The following is a 15,609-nucleotide window of genomic DNA, read 5'->3' as shown; positions in this document are numbered from 1 at the left end:
ATCTAGAAGGAAGGTGGCTGGACTTCTCACTAATATTAAAAATAAATGTAAAAATTGAGTGTATATATTTGGATTACCCCATGGCTTCCGCTGAACTTCCATGTCGTATGATGTAAAAAAAAAAAAAAAAAAAAAAAAATCGTAAACAGACCTATGCATATCGTTTAGCTCCAGGTCATGATTATTATAATTTATTTATTAGAAAGGTGAATTTGATATTTTAAAGGAGTTCAAAATCTAAAGGGAATTTCGCTATCCTGATTTTTTCTTGAAAAAAAATTATCTAAAAAGAGAACCCTAGGACAATATGATCAAACTACATTTCTCCTAATAGCTCTTTCCACAAATTAAAGGTAAAGTGACTGAAGGGGCTGTTAACAATAGAGACGTCTGTTTCTTATCTCACACGAATGATGATAGGAGCGAAAGGAATTTCAGTCCGTATGAACCATTAAAAAAAAACATGTATCACAATTAATATATTAGAAAATAAGCCAAGTAAGATATTATTTATCGCCATATCAGTAATTAAGTTTAATTATTGGTAATGAACGGCGTGGTAGGGCAATAATCTCTACAGTATATTTCAAGAGGGAATACAAACCAACCCAACAATGAATACATGAAACCTCTGAATATCAACAATTATTTATCATTGGCAAACGAATTAAGTTTACCATATGGGAATGGTTAAAAGTTTGCACCAAGTTTGGGAGTCCTTCTTCACTTTCCATTACACGTTGTGGAATTTTCTCTGTCCCTAGTAGTTTCATTTTGATTCCTCAGCAACGTCTAGTCTCTCTCTCTCTCTCCTTTTCATTCTAATGTATTTACAAGAGAGAGTGAGTTTAACCCAATCCTTCTTCTTGTAAATGTTGTTGTATTCAGAAAATCTACAGTACTGTAATAATATTAGGATAAACACTAAAAACACGCAGGCATTAAAGATAAACAAGAAAATATTTCAAGTGGAGCTTTTCGTTAGCCATACACTCTATCCACGAGCATATCTAGTATTTCGTCCACTCATCGGGGTCGCAACAGGCCCACCTTACCCCGAGTCCCCCACCCATTTCAGTTGTAGCAAAGCCAGGCTGAGGACATCGGTACAGCAAAAGCAAGAAGCTTGTCAGTTTGATTTACATTTTAGAATTCCAAAACCTGTAAGACGGCTTAACAACAAGAACTCTATCCCACTCCCACACCACTCCCCCCGCCCCCCGAAAAAATATATATGCATATATTAGTTTAGTCAAGATGAAAGGGTATTAATGACATATCAAAACTGAAAACTTAGCGCAGTGGTATTTCTAGATGACATGTCACTTTAAAGTAGCTAATATGGGAGGGAGAGAGAGAGAGAGAGAGAGAGAGGAGCTAAGGTGTCGGACACTTAAAACACGTTCACAGAGTTTTGGTATTTTCAATGAAGTGTTGCTGCGCTGCTCTTATAGCCTTCCTATTATATTATGGTAGGCAACGCACTGCAACCGATACTATAAACTTGGCTTACGTGATAAGGTTAAAATATCCTGTCATGATGCTCGTGAATTCTCTCCAATACCAATATGACACTAAATTTTGATCAATTTTAAGTATTGCGTAATGAATATGACCGATATATAATAACAGACACGGTGGTAAGATAACGACTTAGACGAAAGTTAAATGGAATCTTAATAAACAACTTATATTAAAAGTGAGACAGTAATCTTAGTTACAGCGATATACCCTGCTCAGATTTTTTTTTTTTTTTTTACTCCGTGTGTGTGTGTGTGTGTGTGTGTGTTTCTCCAACCATACCTAAAGGACTCCTCCACTGAAAGAATCCAGAGTTTGGGGATTGGTGGAACTTATTGCAAGAGAGGAAGATTCCTTCCTCCCCCCCATCCCCCGCAGTAAACACTGTTACCATATAATTCTCTAAGTCCCTCAAGAAGGTGTACCAGGGAAACCTGTGTCCAACTGTACCTGTAAATAATAAAGTTTATTATTGTGTACATGGTATACGATAAATACTGTACGTACATACATACGTATGTAGTAAAATGTGGAAACTTACCTCTCGAGTGAGGCTATCTCCGAAAGTGGCGACAGAGGAGGACAAACGGCAGGAAACTTCTTATAGTATGTACACTTAACTTTACGAAACACATTAAAAAATGTCAGGAAACATAAACTAAACATTACGAACCACATTAACAAAACTGTAACACAACTTTACTTTTTGTCCTTTTGATTTTTACATTTTTTTTTTACTTTTTTATACTCTACGTTTTTTTTAGGAAATTTAAATTTCTTCACCACTTTCAACTTTGTTTTTTCGTGGTATCAATTGGATCTTCCTTTTTGCTTACTCCAACTAAAGGCCTCTTTAAAAATTAACTATCCAAGGAAGATTGCTTCTGCCTACTTTTCACAATGTTCCTGAAATGACTCTGGGAAACGTCATCGAACTGTGCAAGCATACGACCTGTAAGCATTTTCGGGGTGTGTGTTTTCTACAAATGATTGCACCTTATGAAAAGCAGCTAGAGCATCCTTAATTTCTGCTGTTATCATAGGGTCGTCGTCGTCATCCTTGCCGCTGCTAGAGAACTCTTCTTGAACAACGCTATGTTGCATGGCCTCCAACTCCTTCAGGTCATCAGTCGTAAGCTCCTCTTGGTGCTCCTCGAGAAGGTCATTGATGTCGTCCTCGTTGACGACCAGCCCCATGGACTTGCCGAGTGCAACAATCTCGTCAGGATCTGGTTGCAAAACAGTTTCAGGATCAACAACTGTTCCTGACTCTGCAGCGCCAGCTTTGCCCACATCGACACCAGCTTCTCCCACATCGAATCCCTTGAAGTCTCGGGCGGATACGGCATCAGGCCAGTTTCCTCCACGAAGAATTCCAGGTTCACCTCAAAACCTCCCGCCAAGCTTGATCAATGAGTCGGATGCATATCACAGCATCAAAATGCTCCTTCCAAAATTCACGCAAGGTGAGGTTTGTGGTATCGGTGATGTCGAAACATCTCTTAAAAAGATGTTTTGTATACAGCTTCTTGAAGTTCGATATCACCTGCTGGTCCATGGGCTGGAGGAGAGGGGTGGTGTTAGGCAGAAGATAAAGAAACTTGATAAACGAATACTCCACTTGGATATCTTCCTCGAAGCCAGGAGGGTGAGCAGGGGCATTGTCTAACAACAGCAGACATTTCAGAGGGAGGCACTTCTCTTCCAAGAATTTCTTCACTGTCGGGCCGAAACAGATTTTTACCCACTCCGTGAACAAAAGTCTCTTTACCCAGGCTTTCACATTAGCCCTCCACATCACTGGAAGCTTCTCCTTAAGCACTTATCCTTGCAATCCCCACTGGCGTTGGAACAAAGTGCGAGCGTAAGCCTGTCTTTCATAGGCTTATGCCCGGGTAGCTTCTTCTCTTCCTGCGTGATGTACGTCTGACGAGGCATTTTTTTCCAAAAAAGGCCAGTCTCATCACAGTTGAAGACTTGCTGAGAACTCTAGCCTTCCTTGATTGTCATCTCGAACGTCTTTTCAAAGGCTTCGGCTGCTTTCGTGTCCGAGCTGGCCGCCTCCCCATGCCGCACCACCGAATGGATGCCAGTCCGTTTATGGAATTTTTCAAACCACCCATGCGAAGCCTTGAACCTTTGGGGTAGCGGTTGATGTCCCTTCTCCTCCGTCGTCTTCGGCCTGGGCAATCTTGGTTATCATATCGCCAGCAATATCTTTGTCTTTTAACCAGACAAGAAGTAGCGCCTCCATCTCATCGTGCACGTGGCTCCTCTTGCTAGACAAAATAGTGATGCCCTTGGAAGTGTAGCTCCTTAGATGACATCCTTCTGCTTAAGGATGGTGCATGTTGTTAACGGATTTTGGACGTATTCCTTGGCGATCACACTCAATCGCATGCCAGCTTCATATTTTTTTATTATCTCCATTTTTGTTTCCAAAGAAAGCATCCTCTCCTTTCCTACTTCAACTTTCTTGGTTGGGACCCATGACTACGTATACCATGCTGTACATAATTTATGTAGTACGTGTACATATGAAGTAAAGTTCTCACACAACACGATAAAGTAGTACTACAACGAAATCACTAACGAATTTTACGTAAATAAACTAAATCGTATAGAACGAACGAATTCCGCGTGCTTACGATACTGATGATACCGCCAAGTGGACGAAAAAGCACGCCGCTACGTAGAGCATGATGGGAGGATGCTGACCAATAGGAGAGCTGGATCTTATGGCGGTGACTAGCATCAGGAACCAATGGGAGAGTGGGAGGATGGTGGCGAGTACTAAGTTGGTAGCGCGCGAGTTTTAAAATTGTTATCGGTGGTCCGGGCAAATCTCAGACTTTACAGCAACAACCTTTCATATCTTGAACAATTTTCGTATGTAGAGCAAAAAAAATCTTCGTATTTGCTTTCATATCTCGAGTTTTTGTAATAAGTGAGCCTTTTATATGTCAAGGTACTCTACTTTATTATTCTTTTGATGTTACCACAATAATGCAAAACAAAATCTTTAAAATTTAAATAACAATTGAGTCAAGAACTTGGGAGAAAATCCACAGAAATTGATGTCAAAGTAGATGGTAAATGAGAAACCGCACCAGAAGTTGAAGGTTCACACGCTTCCATGGCTCTCAAAAGACTGAAAAATTAGCGGTGGGAATCTTGTGTTAAGTGTCAAAAGTGTTAGTTTCTTAGTAAAGCTGTCACATGATTGGGTATTCAAGTCACGTGATTCTAATTTTGTTAAAATGCTAGTCCTAAGTAAAATGTGGATAATCATCATTGGTTAAAGACTATGACGTTTGGGTGACGTCTTGCTACATAGAATACAGTCGATGATGTAATAATGACATAATCTATGTTTTTAACATGCAAACAAACAAACGAGAGCTTGGTCTGAAGAGGAATTTGAGAGAGTTATGAAGTCGAGGGACTTGGTTTCTTTCAGGTGGGTCAAATTTAATGTTGATTTTTAAACCACTTCTAGACCTAGCGCCACTTAGATTTATATATCAAATGAAACCTTGGACTTCCCTCTTTTTAGTGGAAGTACTTCAATTTGATAACTTGCTGGCAGAGCTATTGTACAGAATTACCTTTGGGTTGCTTATTAAGAATTTACCGTTATTTTTGGGGGTCGTAATTAACCCCCAGGGGCTAGTACTACACGGCGAAATACATTGGACGCCCCGATTCCTAGTGGCTTTCATATGCGTTTGACCATTCCTTGCAGTCCATGTGGAGTTATTTCTTGAATTACTTATCTTAGTCTTAGGACATTGGTTTTCTACTGTGATTTAAGTGTTGTATGATATAAAAGTAATTTTAAAGGTGCTGCTGCATGAAATTGAGTTTTGAAGAAAGGATAAAGGTATGGCATTTGCAGAATTGTAGTGACATGGCTTGAAATATGAAAAAAAACTTTACAATAATATAGAATGGTGAACTAGGGTAAAACACCTCTGTGCAGCCAGGTGGCCACCTGTATGGCAGCGCAACCACTTTCACAAAAATATTCCCAAAAAATAATCTTAGCACCGCCAGTAAGCTAAGTTAAGAGGTCCGTCACAAGCCATCCTCTATGGAAGTAACACCTTTGAGACCTCTACTTTCCTCTCGAAGTAAGTTTTTTCTCCCAAGTAAGAAATAAGGCCATAATTTCCTATTAAACAAGTTAATGAAAGTCTAGCCATGCGCAGTCATAACTTGCCTCCATGACTATTTAGAAATTTTTACTTAACTCTTAACGTGTAGAAGATTGACACTATCTCAATGTTTGCCGAGTCGCTCGTGTAAACAATATTCCCATTTCCTGTGCTAAATCCACACACCACTCTTACCCATAGTCGCTGGGACATTTTCTTCACAACAATCTTAAACGACGATGGTGATTGTTTGGGAGTAGTAGTAATACTGTGCGCTACATAACATTTAAATAATTAGTTAAACACCAGAATAAGGTTATGAATTGCATAAATTTATTACGTATTCGTGATCATTTTAAAATATTCGTTGTAAAAGTAACCAGATTCCTGACACAAATTTCATCACTTTTGCTGTGAACATTAGCTAAGTTTTCCTATTTTTTTTTTTATCATGTTGCCAATTAGTTTGTGTTAACCCTCCAAACCTAGGGTAAGGCTTACATAAAACCGGGGAAATAAGTGAATTTAGCACATCTGTTTGTAATATATATACAAATATTGGAGCAATTTTACAGCGACCCCAAATAGGGATAAGCTTGTAGAGAAAGAAGAGCAATTTTATTATTATTCCATTACTATGACGTCTAGAGTTCAAGGAAACAGTTTGTAAAGGCATCGGCATATTTATCAAGGTCCACTAAATTGACAATGATGACTTGCCATTCCTAGCATGCATTAAAGGTTACATTTGTTTGAGTTGTACAGTTATTAAAAATTTCAAGTTATTTCAGCCATACAATTATAAAAATTTTAAGTCAAAATAGTAATATAGACTTAATGAAAAGTACTAGCAAAATTTTTTGTCAAACAATTCACTAAACAGTCGCCTGCTTGACTCGTGGAGTCTGGCTCCTAGACGTACAAGGCTGAAGAATTATTCCCACCATGGCTTTACAGTAAACAAACTCACTAATTTTAAGTGAAATTTGGAGTGAATTAAGAATGAAATGTGTATAATTACAATCAAATAAGCACTGTGGAGTTTCAGTTGTGATGCTTTATTGTGCTGATTAAAACTACAATCTTGAGTAATATCAATAAATGTTACATATGCATGCAAATTTTGTTCAAATGAGCACTGGGAAGGCTGGGAAGGACGTGGCTGCCACTGTAGAACCGAATGGCACTTGCAACCATACCACGCCATGTTGGATTTAAAAAACTCCCTTGAACATATTTTACAGAGACTTCACATGTTTATTTTACTTTGTATGGTGGTTTCATATATCTTATGCTTAAATATTGAATTGTATTGTTTGACCAATTAAATATAGAGTGAAAAAGTGGTCCATTTTTCCAATCAAATGGCTGCTCAGCGATGTTTTACCCTACTTTTCCAACCCCTATCCTTAGGGAGAATCTCCTCCCCTTGAGTCCACAATTTTTTATTTTTAGAGCCCAAACAAAGTAATTTGACACTGTATCTTCAACTTCTCACATTGTACTGTATCACTAACCTATGACAGTTTATAGTCTAATCGTCAACCTTATAGGAAATTTGTGCTTTAGTAAAAAATGAAAAAGTACATTTTGCCTGGTACAGTAGCTTACCTTAAACTATGTTCACTGCACTTAGGACAGATTTTACCACTTAGAAATAAACTACATCTTGTGCACAAATTGTCAAGTTTTCCAGTGTTTTGAGTAAATTTCATGAGATAAGTCTAGGTAATAACTCTGTGTTGGGCATTTCTTTGGAAATTACAGTTTTCTATAGTATTTGGGTTGCTTATTAAGAATTTGCCATTATTTTTGGGAAGTTGACAGTAATTAACCATCAACACAGCGAAATACATTGGACGCCCCAATCCCTAGTGGCTGTCGTATTTGCAGGAACAATCCTTGCAGTTTGTGCAGAGTTATTGCCTAGAATTGCCAATTTCACAAATACCCATACTTTACATAGCAATCTTTGCTAGATGTTGAGGGGGTGGAAGAAGCTGTCTGTTTTTATTCCTGACTTATGATAGTCGGTTATAAATGTAATTTTACAAAGAAAAGCGCAAAGAAGTGTTAGAAAAAACATGTATGAATTGCAAGAAGTTACTGTATCTTCGTTCTTGGTAGATTTACATAAATATTTTACAACAATATGCTCTGAATTTGTTACTGATTTTATTTCTGTTTTGATATTGTGTGAGTTGTACAGTGGTACCTCGAGATACGAAAGGCTCAACTTACAAAAACTCAAATACGAAAAATTTACGGCTCTGCATAACGAAAATGTTCAGATACGAAAGGTTGTTGCTGTAAAGTCCGAGATTTGCCCGGACCACCGATACAAATTTTGAAACTCGCGCGCCGCCAACTGAGTAGACTCACCACTATCCTCCCGCTCTCCCATTGGTTCCTGATGCTAGTCTGCCATGAGATGATTCTTCTCCTATTGGTCAGCATCCCTCCCATGATGCATCTACGTAGTGGCGTGCTTCTTTGGCCACTGCACAGCATCATCTGTATCGTACACACGTGGTATTCGTTTGTTCTAACGATTTCGTTTGTTAACGTAAATTCGTTAGTGATTTCGTTGTACATAGTATACTTTATCGTGTTGTGTGAGAACTTTACTACATACGTATACGTACTAGTACATAACATAATTACGTACAGTATATACGTAGTCATGGGTCCCAAGAAAGTTGAAAGTCACAGAAAGAAGAGGATGCTTTCTTTGGAGATGAAGATGGAGATTATCAAGAAGTATGAAGCTGGTATGTGATTGAGTGTGATCGCCAAGGAATACGGCTGAAATCCATCGACAATAGGCACCATCCTTAAGCAGAAGGATGTCATCAAAGCAGCTACACCTTCCAAGGGCGTCACTATTTTGTCCAGCAAGAGGACCCACGTGCACGATGAAATGGAAAGGCTTCTTCTTGTCTGGATAAAAGAAAAAGAAATCGCTGGCGATACGATAACGGTATGGAGGAGTAATGGTAGTTTTATATTTGACAACATCTCCAAAAGTTGTGTGTGTGTGAGAGAGAGAGAGAGAGAGAGAGAGAGAGAGAGAGAGAGAGAGAGAGAGAGAGAGAGAGAGAGATTGGTGGAAGAATGAATGGGAGTGGTTAAATGGCGGTCGGAAGCATGTCTGTGGTGGTCGCTGCTGGTTAGTCAGTGGAAGTCTGTTACGAGAGGAGTGAGGCGTCCTGGTGAAGTAGTGTCGGTTTTGGCAGCAGTTATCCTTTAGTGTTTAGTGTTTTGGTGTTATTGATAGATTTTTGGGGTGATGAAGTTGTGTGCGTGTGTCTGCTGGTTGTGGTGAGGTTGAAGAGGTTTGTTGGTGCATTTTCAGTGTCTGTGAGTGTGGTTGGGGCAGTGTTGGTTTTGGCGGGTTGTTGTGCTGGGGGAAGTTGTGTGGTTGTCGTGTTCTTTCAGGCTGTTGGTGTTCGTCTGCAGTGATTTGTCGGGTTATTGAGTTTTTGTGGGGTTGTGGGTCTCTGGTGGTTGGTTTGTGTTTGGTTGTCGGCGGTGGTTGTGTGTCGGCTAGCCTATAGTCTATATCCAGTGGACAGCACAGCCTAGCCCTGAGCATCAGAAGCCAAAGGTGAGTACCTGTTTGTGTTTCTTTTGTTCTGTATGTAGGTATGGGTCAATTGTCCTGCTGTATTTTGTAGTGTCAAGAGGAAAGTGTGATTGAGGGTGGGTTTGGTAGCCAGACAGATTTAAGTTTATGTGGGGGAGATTTGCTGCTTTCTCATAAGCTTGTGATCCCGCCACATTATTTTTTGGCACCCAAACAGGGACTGCTGGTGTGGCAGCTGCAAGACGATTGGTCTAGGCCAGTGTGTGTGAGTGGTGAGAAAGTTTGGGATGGAAGGATTGAGTGAGGTGGAGAGGCTGAAGGATGAGTTGAGGTTGGAGAGGGAAGTAAGAGGACAATTGGAAGTGGAGAATGAGAGGTTGAGGGTAGTGTGTGAGGAGCTGAAGAGTGAGTTAGAGGAAATGAGAGGAATGCTAAGGAGTGCCGAAGTGGAAATGAAAGAAGTGAAAGGAGCGGAAGAGAGGATAGTTGAGAAAATGGACAAAAAATTCTTAGTGATGATGAATGTAGTGCAGGAGATGATGAAGGGGTTCATGGGAGAGGGAGCTGTAGGAGGTAGGCTTACTAGGTTTTGTGATAGGCCAGAAGTGGTAAAGACATTGGAAGAGCTAGTGGATGAAACTACGAGTGACGAAGGTGACTTGTTTGTGATAGGTAAAGGAAAGAAGGCAAAGAGACAGGATAAGGATAAACCTGAGGACAAGAATAAGAAGGGGGCTGAGGAAAAAAAGACGGCTAAGGGAAAGAAGGCTAGTAAGGATGACGGACAGGATGAGACTAGGACTGAATACATTGGGGAAAGGGCTGAGAGTGATTTGGATAGAGGTGAGTGGAAACAGGTGGGTAGAAAGAAAGGTAAGAAGAGCGTAATCAGGAGCATGGATGTTAGTATGGAAGTTGATTCGCTGTATTCGGACGAGGTAAAGAGGGATCAGAATGTTAGTAGCGAAAGTGAGAGTGAGCAGGAAGTATGAAATGCTGTGTATATGAGAGAGATACCTAGATGTGCACAATACGAGGAATATAGTAGTAGGGACATAGAGGGGATTTTTTTTAAGGAATATGAAAGGTATTGTGAGGCAAAGTATGGGGATAACAAGAGAGTCTGGGCAAGAGAATTGGGTAGCTTTTTGACAGGATTTTTGTTGAATATGTATGGGGTAATGATGAGCGTGGGGAATGTGCCTTATGAGAGTGTGATAGCCAGGATTGTGGAACAGGCGAAGAGGATAAAGAGTAGCGTTAGATATATGAGAAAACATGGTTTTGATGAGGTAAGAATGAATGTTGGTGAGTCGTCGTCGATGTAGTGTGCAGGTTGGAAACCATTAGCCAGAAAAAATTGTTTGGGGATGAAGGGATAAATTTGAGTGTAAAGAGGTTAGTGAGTGGGAAGTTGGCGACTGTGCCTGAGAGAGTGTATGAGGTTTGTAAATCTGAAACGTAAGGAGAAAATGCGATGGACGAATGAAAGGTTGTCGTGGAACGACATTTTGGAAATAGTAGAGGATTTTACTGCTTACCCCTCCATCCCTATCCAAGTACAACTCTCCATGTACAGTCCCCTTCCTATGCAACTTAATCATATTCCTTCTCGGATGGACCATCATCCCACACTTCAGGAACCTGTATCCTAACAACATATCATACTTATCACTCATTCCCTCGATCACATTAAAATCACCTTCATCCATCACTACCTACCCCTTCAATTTCTACGTTTTCACCCAACATTTCCACCACAGGCCATACCTAAATTCCTATTCCTCGTACCTCCCCTTTGCATTTCCTAATTTCACACTCACTCTGCAACTTGTCACATCCATTCTTAAAAAGAACACTGACACTGCACCCAGTATCAATCAAAGCAACCAAACACACCCCTTTGCACCTCACTTTTACACTCATACATTCATGAGCTCTTCCTCCAAACCCTTTTTCAAGCAACAATCCTTCAGGCACATGCATCAGTCTTACTGACCGCACACCAGAGGACCCACCCAACTGAATCCCCTTTGTACCTAGTTTCCCTAACTCCCAACCTAACTTAACCTCTGTCGCCTACACACACTTGCCACATGACCTTCCATTCCACATTCAACACATTTTGCCTGCTGTTCCTTACACATCCTAGCATAATGCCCATTCTTCCCACAATTACCGCAAACCTCAGTCACACGAGTACCTCGACATCCACTTGCTATATGCCCTACTTGCCCACACCTGTAACATTTAATATCCCTATCTTTCTTACACTCGCTCACTAAATGCCCTGTTTGCCCACACCCAAAGCAAGCTCCCAATGCCCACTGACATTCATTCTTCCTGTGCCCTAGCTTTCCATGTCTGTAACACTGCTGCTCTCGTTCACGACTAACCGGCCCTACTCTTCCAACGCTTGCACTCCGATCTTTCTTAGGGCGAACCATACTTACGTTACTGGCTCTAATGCTCCTATCAACCACTCGCTCTGCCATTCACCTTGGCCCTTCCAAAACTGGCTCCCTATAGCTCTTAAACCCTGGTATAACATCAGCCACTTCAGTCCTAACACTAACACTTCTACTCTCTTTCATACACCAATCCAACTCAGGTGCGAGGCTTCAGCCAGACGAGACCAATATCAAAGAACGCCCTGGCCTTCTTTGTGACAAGTGTAATCTCCAAAGTACACGACAAGTGCCTGGATGATTCCTTCAAACAGCTGAGAGTTAAAGCGCAGGAAGTGCGAGCCGTTGTGAATTCTTTTTTCTTTCCATAAGAATGTCAATAATGGACATTTTGACTGCCACATACTGGAGATGCAACTCTGTGTTGACTTCCCAGTGCCCGAAGAATGTCAAAATAACCTAGAGCGATCCTTTTCTCTTGGGTTATACATGTCTGCGGATATGTTGCTGGGATAGGGAGCCGATACTGATCCTTAACTACTAAGTTAAAATTTATTTAACGTAGAGTTTTTAGGGTTGTTTTGAAAGGAGTTTGGGGATAACTCTTTTCAATATCAGTACTAACCCTCGTGTTGGGATCAGGATCGGTGTCGTGCTCCCTGATTATGCCATTAGGCAAGGTGTTTTGTCATGCAAGTGGAATACCACCCATTGACAAAAATCCTCAGGCTCTGTCGAGTAAGCGGATAAGACCCCATTGACAGACCCACAAGAACTCTTAGCATGAGGTCACTACCTCGCTGAGCCTCTTGAGGCGAAGCAGACTCCTAGGCAGTAGCCATGAAGTCTTCTGCCTAAACAAGTAGGAACCAAGGTTTTATTTAATTATTACCTACAACGTATGTTGTTTACCTGTCTATTCAGTAATTAGCTGTCTCTTACCCTCCACCAAAGGTGCCAATCAGCTAAGTATATATCTGACAGGGAAGTTGAATGTACAAAAATGATATTGTTATGATACAATAAAGTTTTGTATATACTTACCTGGCAGATATATATAATTAAATGGCCCACCCAGCCTCCCCTCAGTAGTACCTGAATGCTGCCTGTAAAGTAACCTGGGAAGCAGATTATACTTCCAGAGGATTGCTATCTAGAGGATACCTGTTCCCCAGCTATCCATTAGATACATATAAATGTTAGTGATGAATCTGCAGTGATTAGACATTGTAGCCAACAGATGGTAGACAAGCCCGCAACAATTGACCTGATAAGTAAAAATTTAGTTGATAGAGGTAGCAATCATTTGAAGGTAAAGAAAGTACACAATGATTATACTGGGGGGTGAGAACAGGATATCTGTTGATATACAGTAGTGTGTGGTTTGTGCAGTACTACATGAAAGGCTTGGAGTAGTCTGATGGAATGATCAATGTGAAGGAGTGTCGGGAATCTGAAGAAAATGCCAGCAAATATTGACAAAGGTTACTATGAAAAATTGTTACAGGATCATAGAAGTGTGTTGATAATGATCATCTGCTCCCAGCAATAGATATTTGAAAATTTTTAGTGATTTTACAGACAACCATAATATTCAGTCCTCTAGGACCTAGACCCAAAGCATAATGTCAACAAAAAAAAACATTTAAACACTTTTGTGATTTACACATGGCTAAGAAATTGAAATCTGAGATCAGTTCTTTTAATTGACTACTTATTACAATAGTTTGTTTTTCTGTAATAGTTTCCATTTTCATTTAAGGGTAATCCACTTGTAGGTATGTCCAAAATATTGGGTTAACATAGTTGATTATTATATACTGAGGACATGTAGAATTATTGCAACTATTTTTGCTAAGGCTACGTAGTATAGTCAGAATTAGAGGAATTGCTATTAATTTAACATGTGTAAATGGTATGCCTGGCAATACAAAACAAGACCCAACTGTATCATTGAATATTTCAATGATACAGCGAATGCTCTCAGGAGTACTTTCTAAAGGAGTAGTTGTAGGATCCTCTTCACAGAAATACGTAACATGATACCCACCTCACTTGGAAAAAAAAAACGCACTATAGTTTTTTTTTTAAGCAAATATCTATAATTTTTTGTTTTTGGGGGAGGCATCTATTAGGAAGAAGTATAACAAGAGGTTTGTGTAATCTGTGAATTGAAATATTTGAAACATATCCTCATTTGAAATTTTGTGATGTGTTTATACTATTTATATGCAGGATAGTTTTTCCTTAGGTGGTTTGTATTCCTATAATAATTAACAGAAAGTACGTCGAGGGTTTGTCAGAACTAGAGTTAAAGGAGGATTGTTTCCAAGACTCCCCAAATTTTTGTATGAATGAGTTCAAATTACAACATTGATTTTTATTGCTGTCATTTTTCATTACAGATTACTTGGAGATTCATTATCCTCATCATCAGTGACCTTCAAGCAATATCGCTTTTGATTCAAGAGACTACGTCTTCCGAAATGTGTCTCGTGCCTAAGTCTATGGCTTGATGTTCACTATCTTCAAATGCATTTGAAGTGACATGACTTATAGGCAGTCTAATCACACCACATACCATTCTCGTAAAGAGATTGCCATAATATCAGAGGGTTACTGTTATATATTAAAGTACATGAACGAGACCTCTGTGAGTCATGCTACAAGATTATTAGGACTTCTTAGGGCTGTATCCTTGAATAAGAATTATAAATGGAACAAGGTAAAATTAAAGAAGTTAGACTATAAAATAAGAGACTAAAGGTAACTGATGAATAGTATGTGAGAGAGAGAAAGCAGTAAATCTGGGGGTTAAAGTGATACAGAGAATCATTTGGTGGTAGCTGCATTGTGCTGGGGCCCAGCTTAAATGGTTACTCAAGAATAATTTCCATGACTATTTTAATTCCCTCAGTCACATTTTTACTCAAGTTTTCCTCTTATGAATTTAGATCTCCAAAGAGTTTACTCCCTTGTCTTATATTTTGTAGACTTTCAGCCAGAATTCCATTGTTGTTCAGACCATGGCTTGCACTTTGTTCCCATTGCCTCAGTCTTAAACTTAGTTTTGCTTGCTTTCATTATTTTCAACTTTCCAGTCTTCCATCTTTCAAACAATGTAGTAAGATAAGCTGATTCAGCTGGTAAGACAATGGGACTTGATAACCCTTGCTTGCATGTATCAACCTACTGGACAGAGCTGTTCCTTTTGAATCTACAGTGGACTATGGTGCCAATGACTTCTGACTACACATAAATTAGCCCAAGTTAAGGCATGGGATTAGGACCTATAGGAAAAGTAATAGTTTCTAAAACAAAAGTTTTGGATGGGATTATTGGGAAGATAGACCCCTAATGTCTTGAGCCATGTAGTTCCTTCATTCACGCGGGTATAAGTTTCACCTCTCACTTGAATACATCCTTTAGATGAACCTTATGAAAGAAAAGATGTTACTATTTAATAGTAGGTCTCTCTCTCTCTCTCTCTTCTCACAGCGAAATAATGTTCAAGTCGCACAGAAATGAGCAAACCATGGTGTTGTATTTCATGTTGGATGCTCTTTATGGATAATAGATAACTTGAGATATAGAACATGTAAGAGTATGTCATAGAGTTGATTATATTTCATAACTACTTTAGGTTCCATGGTTGTATAAGTCTGCAGTAATTGCAAAAGTTAGTTTTTTTAGTCTTTCATTGTAGTTCCGTCATTTGGCCTTTATCATTTTCACCTCTTGCTTGAATACATCCTTCAGATGAACCCTACGATAGGAAAATTGTAACTAGTCTTGTTTACATGTTTTCTCTCTCTCTCTCTCTCTGTAGTTCCTGTATTCACTCAGGTATAACTTAAACCTCTCGCTAAAATACTTCCTTCAGATGAACCATATGAAAGGATAATTACGGTATTTTATAATTCTCTCTCTCTCTCTC

At 39.6% G+C, this 15,609-nt stretch overlaps 1 long non-coding RNA gene across 1 annotated transcript in view; it reads left to right on the top strand.

Annotated features, from left to right (window-relative positions):
* LOC135209884 (uncharacterized) overlaps window positions 1-15,159 on the top strand; it is a 31,627-nt gene extending 16,468 nt beyond the window's left edge. Inside the window, exon 2 of the long non-coding RNA XR_010313431.1 lies at window positions 14,078-15,159. This is a non-coding gene — a long non-coding RNA (uncharacterized LOC135209884). The remainder of the gene's footprint in view (window positions 1-14,077) is intronic.
* The last annotated feature ends 450 nt before the right edge of the window (window positions 15,160-15,609 follow it).

Source organism: Macrobrachium nipponense, chromosome 38 (genome assembly GCF_015104395.2).
Source record: "Macrobrachium nipponense isolate FS-2020 chromosome 38, ASM1510439v2, whole genome shotgun sequence".
NCBI classification, from domain to species: Eukaryota; Metazoa; Arthropoda; class Malacostraca; order Decapoda; family Palaemonidae; genus Macrobrachium; species Macrobrachium nipponense.
The sequence above is the reverse complement of the archived record's forward strand: the minus strand, read 5'-3'. Positions and strand labels throughout refer to the sequence as shown.